The sequence below is a fragment of the Hylobates moloch genome, unplaced genomic scaffold, assembly GCF_009828535.3.
Source record: "Hylobates moloch isolate HMO894 unplaced genomic scaffold, HMol_V3 SCAFFOLD_6, whole genome shotgun sequence".
Lineage (NCBI taxonomy): Eukaryota > Metazoa > Chordata > Mammalia > Primates > Hylobatidae > Hylobates > Hylobates moloch.
This window is the reverse complement of record NW_026652281.1, coordinates 98,302,567-98,310,560: the sequence shown is the minus strand read 5'-3', so window position 1 is coordinate 98,310,560 and position 7,994 is coordinate 98,302,567. Positions and strand designations below refer to the sequence as shown.

General features: G+C 34.7%; 1 long non-coding RNA gene across 1 annotated transcript in view; it reads left to right on the top strand.

Moving 5' to 3' along the window:
* Positions 1-1,382: 1,382 nt before the first annotated feature.
* Positions 1,383-7,994, top strand: part of LOC131383703 (uncharacterized) — a 54,115-nt gene continuing 47,503 nt past the window's right edge. The window contains exons 1-2 of the long non-coding RNA XR_009213939.1: positions 1,383-1,407; positions 5,453-5,516. This is a non-coding gene — a long non-coding RNA (uncharacterized LOC131383703). The remainder of the gene's footprint in view (positions 1,408-5,452; positions 5,517-7,994) is intronic.

Sequence of the window (7,994 nt, the reverse complement as noted above, 5' to 3'; positions counted from 1 at the left end):
AACACTGATAGAATTGAGAGAAGAAATGGACAATTCTAGAATTATAGTTGGAGACTTCATTAGCTCACTTACAATAATGAAAAGATTATCTAGACAAGAGATCATTAAGGAAATAGAGGACTTGAAGCACACTATAAACCAACAGGAGCTAACGAACATGTATAGGACACTTCATCCAACTACGCCAAAATACATACTTTTCTCAAGTGTACATTTTCTAAGATAGACAATATGTTGGGCCACAACATGAGTTTCAATACATTTAAAAATATTTAAATCGGCTGGGCGCGGTGGCTCACGCTTGTAATCCCAGCACTTTGGGAGGCCGAGGCGGGCGGATCATGAGGTCAGGAGATCGAGACCACGATGAAACCCCGTCTCTACTAAAAATACAAAAAATTAGCCGGGCATGGTGGCGGGCGCCTGTAGTCCCAGCTACTCGGAGAGGCTGAGACAGAAGAATGGCGTGAACCCGGGAGGCGGAGCTTGCAGTGAGCCGAGATTGCGCCACTGCACTCCAGCCTGGGCGACAGAGCGAGACTCCGTCTCAAAAAAAAAAAAAAATTAAATCACACCAAGTACCTTCTCTGACAATAGAATGAAGCTAGAAATTAAAATACAGGAAAAAATAAACCTACAAAATTCACAAATAGGTGGAAATTAAACAAAACACTCAAACAACCAGGGGCTGAAAGAAGAAAACACAAGTAAAAATACACAATATTTAAAAGGATGAAATAAAAACACAGTAGAGCCAAACTTAGGGGATGCAACAAAGGCAGTGCTCAGAAAAAAAAAGTATTGCAATAAATGCCTATATTTAAAAAAATCACAAATTAATAAGCTAACTTTACACTTCAAAAACTAGAGTGGAAGGGAAAACTAAATGCAAAGCTGGCAAAAAGGAAAATAATAAAGAATAGGATGGAGATAAATCTAACAGATTATAGAAAAAAATCACAGAATTAATAAAACCAAAAGTTAGTTCATTGAGTGTTGGCAAGAGGAAGAATAGAAGTTCCCAGCTTTAGTTTCTTTCACAGACAGACCAACTAGCAACTGTTCATAGGCAAGAAAGCCTTTGTGAAAATTCTAGGTTGAATCTAAGGATGTGGCTGATGCACCCTCTTGGACTAGAAAAACTGAGAAAAGCCACATTAGACAGGTATAAGGGGCAGTTTAACTTTCATTATAACGCCCCTCCCCGGGACAGCACAGAGCCATACCAAGAGTTGCTTTGAGCTTATAGCTTCTCCAGTGGAAAAAAGAGAGCCCAAGGCAAACATGAAACTTCTCCAATATTCTGGGGCATTTTCTGAGAGGCCTACTTCTTTTTTTTATTTTAGGGGAAGCACTGAGGGAATTTGCAGAGCTATATCACCTACGCTCAGCTAGGAAAAAAGGAGGGTAAGCTAATATTGACCTGCATGTGAATCTTAGCACTGGCTCTCTGCTGGCAGCATTACCCAACCAGATAATTCAGCCAGTTTCTACACCCACCACTGAAGCCAAACCAGTGGCACTGTTTGGCCAGGGTGCATAACTGACAGTCCTGCCTGGCTTGAGTCTCAGCTAGTTGCCCTGCCCAGCCATAGATTCCAGCCTATGTATGGCTCTGACTGGGAAGGAAACCAAGCCAGCAGCCCTTCCAAAATAAGGAGCATAGTCTATGGCCTTACTCAACTATGGAATCTGGCCAGTGATCTCACTCACCACACAGCCCAACCTGCCTCTACGCAGCCATGGAGACCAGCCCTCAGCTTGCATAGCTGTGGAGCCCAGTCTACAGATACATTAAGTTGTAGAGCATGGTACGTGACCCCACCTGGGCAGGGAGCCCAGCCAGCAACCCCATCTAGTTGCAAAGCATATTTTGCTACCCAGCCCAACCTGGCAGATTGGTACTGACCCTGACAAACCACAAAGCATAGCCAGTGGCCCTACCCAGTGAAATAATTCAGCCAGGGACCCTGCCCAACTGTCATATCTCATCATAGAGTCTAGCACACAGTTCCCCATGAATGCAAATATCAGCAAATTAAAATGAAATGGTAAATTATGCAATGGGAAGAATATTTGGAAACCATATAACTGATAAGAGGTCAGTATTGAAAATATATAAGAAACTCATAAAACTCAATAGCAAAAACAAAAATATTACAATTTTAAAATGGGCAAAGGAATTGAATAGACTTTTTTTGAATAAAAGAAACAGCCAAAAAATACACAAAAAAAGTTGTCCAACATCACTAATCATCTGGAAAATGCAACTCAAAATCATAATTAGATATCACTTCATACCTGTTAGAATGGCTATTCTCAAAAAGACAAGAGAAAACTGGTGTAGGCGAGGATATGAAGAAAAAGGAACCCTTTTACACTACTGGCGGAAATGTAATTTGGTACAGCCACTATACAAACAGTATGGAGGCTCTTCAAATATTAAAAATAAAACTATTGTATGATCCAGAAATCCTAACATTAAGTAGATGTCTTAGTTTGTTTGTCTGGCTATCATATAATATCTGAGACTGAATAATTTATAAAGAACAGAAATGTATATCTCAAAGTTCTGGAGGCTGAGAAGTCCGACATTACAGTATCGGCATCTGGTGAGGGCCTTCTTCTTATGTCTTCACATGGCAGAAGGCAGAAGAATGAAAAGAGAGAACCCTCTCTCTCAATCCCTTTTATAAGGACACCTAATCACATTCAGGAGGAGGGAATCTCTCATGACTTAATTACCTTTTAAACACGCCACCTCTTCATGCCCTCTCATTGGCAAGCACTGAATTTTGGAGGGTACACATTAAAACCACAGCAATATATATCTGAAGGAAATGAAACCAGTATATTGGAGAGATAGTTGCACTTCCATATTCATTGCAGCAAAATTCACAATAGCCACAATGTGGAAAGAAGCTAATTGTCTCTCAATGGACAAATGCATAAAGAAAATCTAGTGTGTATATACAAATATATGTGTCTGTATATATACTTATATATATATACACACAAATATATGTGTGCATATATATCTGGTATATATGATACTATATAGTGTGTGTGTATATATATATATACACACACACACACACACACACATACATACAATCTGTTTTATACATATATAAAACAAAATATTATCCAGCCATAAAAAAAGAAGAAAATCCTGTCATATGGGCACAATATGGTCATTGAGGGCATTATGCTAAGTGAAATAAGTCAGAGAGAGACAAATGTCATATGATCTCACTTACTTGTGGAATCTACAATTTCAACTTGTAGAAACAAAGAGTAGAGTGGTGGTCATCAGAGTTTGAGAGGGTAGGAGTTATTGGGAGATGTTGGTTAATGATACAACCTTTGAGTTGTAAGATGAATAATTATGGGGGGACTAATGTACATCATGATGACTACAGTAATAATACCTTATTATACACTTGAAATTTACTAAGAAAGTAGACCTTATTTTTACCACACACACACACATACACAGAGGTAACCATGGATGGTGATGGATATGTAAACTCACTTGATCGTGGTGATCACTTAACAAGATATATCAAATAAAAAGACAAAATCAAAAGTTTGTCATTAAAAAAACAAACAATGTTAATTCTTTGAAAAGATAAAATAAATGACAAGCGATTGGTTAGACTGACCACAAAACAAACAAAAAACAACTAAAATCAGAAATTAAATTGGGAATATTACTACCAACCTAACAGAAAAAAAAACTATAAAAGAATATTGTTAAAAATTATGACAACAAATGATATAACCTTGGATGAAATGGATAAAATCCTAGGGATGCACAATTACTGAAACTGACAAAAGAAAAAATGGAGTATCCGAATAGATTTAACTAGTAAAGAGAATGAATCAGTAATAATAAAAATAATTTTAAGGTCACTAACCAAGAAAAGTCCAATACCAGATTGATTCACTGGTAAATTCTACCAAATATTTAAAGAATAATTTCCAATAATCTTTTCAAAATCTTACAATAAATGTTAAAACTTCTGAACTCATTCTATGAGGCCAACCTTATCCTTATACCAAAGCCAGCTAAGGACATCAGAAGAAAATAAAATTATAGGCAAAAATATCTTAGTAAGATATGCAAAAATCCTCAGTAAAATACTAGCAAACTTCATCCAACAGTGTATAGAAGTATTATACACCGTGACCAGGTGGATTTATTCCAGGAATACAAGGGCGATTCACCTTAAGAAAATAAATCAAGATAATGCACTGCATTAATCAAATGAGGACACACACACACACACACACACACACACACACACACGCACCCTCCATAATCATCCTAAATGTAGGCATAGCTCTTATTAAAAGCCAACACCCTTTTATGATAAGAACACTCAGAAAACTAGCAATAGAAAAGAATTCTTCGAAATGATAAAAAGCCACTTAAGAACAACTCACAGCAAACGTTGCTCAATGGTGAAAGCCTGAAAGCATTTTCCCTAAAATCAGGAACAATAAAAAAAGTTTTTCTCCCCCACTGCTATTCAACATTGTACTGCAAAATCTTGCCACACTAATGAGGTAAACAAAGAAAATAACATACATCCAAGTTAGAAATTCATATGGAATTTCATTTCAGGCTGTTTGCCTGAAATAGCCAAAACAATGTTAAAAAAAAAAAAAACAAATGTGGAAGACTCCTTTACTGATTTCAGCCTTTCTACATACCCACAGTAATCCAAGCAGTATAATAGAGACATTAGGATAGATATATAGACCAGTGAAATAGAATTGGGATTCTAGGAATAAATTCATAAATCTACTGCAATAGCTTTTCATCAACGGTACAAGGAGCATTCAGTGGGGAAAAATCTCTTTAATAAATGTTTTTGGAACAAGTACATGTCATATGCTGCATAAACAGACTAAGACAATGGTCAATTGATCTTTGAAAATGGTGTCAAGAGCACACACGAATATGAAGTATATATTTCAAATATATTCTTATGACCTCTGTATTGTCTTCTAGTTATTATAAAATTTTCCTCAATAAATAAGAAAAACATAGTATGTGTGTATATGTATATATTATTTCCATCCCTTTACAGACTGATGCACTAACTCATGAAATCTAGATGCCATTTTATCTTTTCTTTTTGGCCTGATAACACTTTCTAAATTATATTTTCTTTTACTTGTAATGAACACAAATTACATAAGCAAAGCAGAGCTTCATATAGATATTTTAATGGTAATATTTTTCAGGGGCAATAGGATCCAGATATAAAAGTAGTAACTATGTTTTCTCCACCACTGGGGACAGTATGACTTCTCTGAGTGAATGCAAAAGCAGAAAGGCCCAAATGTCCTAGTTTACCTCTCATCAAAGCAAAAGATCTTCATATGGGAAGAAAATACACAGTGTGATATAACCAAGAAATATATTTCTCTCTTACATTAGGAAAAGGACGAAGTAATCAATCAAACAAATATGAACTCAAATTATGAAAGAAAAAAATTATCAGGTATGCCATTTAGATATCCATGTGAAAATGGTTAAATGAGAGGGATGATGTCCACTTAAATTCTGAGGCTGAGCTGGAAAGTACATTTTCTTTTCCGAGTATGTTAAGAACAAACTTTAAATTATTTAATGTTGAGACCGTACAATAGTGTTGCTCATATTTACCTTTAATTTCAGGTTAAACACTTTTATTATATAGATAATACATATATAATACATATGTGCATGGGTATGTGTGCGTGTATATAATTATCTTAAATTGTATATGCATACATACATGTATACAGTTATATTAATTACCATACACATATGGCTATATATCGTTTCTTCAAATTCTAAGTGTCCAGGAATATAGAAAATAATACAACTGATGTTCATCTACTCAAATGACTTAACACATGGTATCATTTTATATATTTATATATTTATATTTATAATTATTTATTTCACTGCTTTAAATTATGTTACAAAGAGTTAACATCTCCCTGAATATTCATCTCATTTTTCTTCCTCCCTAAATATAATTAATATCAATAAATTGCTGTGCATCCTTCCATTAATATCTTAAAGCTTTTATTATATTTGTATGATATTTACGAATGCATGTTCTCATATACAGTATATATTTTAATGAATGAGTTTTTTCTACAATTTATATAAATCCTGTTATTCAGATCAAACTTTATTAGTACTTTTTTGTTCCATTCAATGTTATGTTTGTTTTGTTGCTGTTGTTTTAAGGACGGTTTCACTTTGTTGCCCAGGCTGAAGTGCAGTGGTGCAATCATAGATCACCTTAGACTCAAACTCCTGGTCGTAAGAAATCTTCGTGACTCAGCCTCCTAAGTAGCTAGGACTACAGAAACATGCACCCATCTGGGATATGTTTTTTAAAATTGTCGTTGAAACAGAGTCTGGCTATGTTGCCCAGGTTGGTGTTGAACTCCTGGCCTGAAGTGATCCTCCTACCTTACCCCCTCAAGTAGCTGGGATTTACAGGTGTGAGCCACTCTGCTAGAGTTGGTGTGGTTTTAAAGACTCAACCATGATTATACGTATTTAAAGCTAATTCATATGTCTTTGTTGCTGTACTATATTGTATTGTAAGAACATCCTTGAATTTATTTATTACACATATTTACTAATTATACATTCATTTTTGTGAGCTACAATAATGCTTTGGAAAGAGAGAATTTTACTCCATCAGCCAATTGATGACTTATTGATTCAAAATCTCAGGAATAGAATCTATCTCCATTTTACAGAAACAAGAACATTATCTCATTGCTGTAGTTGAAATTCAGATTTATATTTTCTATCTTTTGAAAGTTACAAAAACCAATATTCTAAATAACTACTTTTCAAGAAAATTGAGTATACTGTTGCTCTAAGACAGCAAATCAATCAGCATTTACTACATCTCATTAAGTAGCCAGCAGTGTGTTTGGAACTAGAGATACAGAGTGAAGAGAGAGAGAAAAAAATACCTTTATCATCCAGAAATTCTGCTTGAGATGGCAAATACCAAGAACAATGAAACCAGGAAAGAATCACATGTAAATGCAAAAAAGCATGGAACTGGTAGAAGTTAGGATGTGATAGAGTAATTTTGAGAAGGCTTTGTAGGAAAAGACTTTCCATGTATTTTGTAGAAATCAGAAAACTAGCTGATGGTATTCACTCAGTGAGAGCTATACTAAAAATAAAGTTGAAGGATAAGGGGATTAGAAGTAGAAAAGTCTCATAGAAAGAACAGACCATTATTTTGATTTTCTTGGGCATAATCTGACTATCCATATTTTTTTCCTATATGGTGTATATTAAACTATAAAGGTCTTGAATATGAAAGCTGGATCACTGTTTGCACATCCACGATTAAAGAACCTGAAAAGTTGAAGGTGGTCTATATAGAGTTATTGACTAAATAAAATATGAAAACATCATCATCATCATCATCATCAAACCGAAATAAACTAAGGAGCAACCTAATAACAAATTTTGAGGACATTACTTTATCAAAAGCCGTTTTTCAGTTTCTCCTATTCAATTCATACAACAGGGGACATAGCTGTATTGGAAAAAGGTTGGTTATTCCTTACTAGACAAGAACAATATTTCTCTTAGATGATATTTAAAATAATCATAGATTTAACAAGAAAAAAATGTAGACAGTAGAGAAGAAAACACAGTTGAAAAGTTAGTAAAGAAACACGTAGAAAAAAACCCACAAAGTATCAAAAACTAAGCTAAATAAAACCTAAAAGAATATCAGTATGTCAATGTCGTCCTAAATTTGGCCTTGGTGCCTCATGTCTAAACAAGACCAAAAAGAATTAGCAGGACAAATGACCAACCCATTTATAAAAGTTGCAGCATTAATATAAAATCAATTGATATACACAAAAAAATTGCCTCAGAAGAAAAAGCTACTGACAATTTATTGTATTTTGACTGATACATTTTAAAAGCACAGAGAATA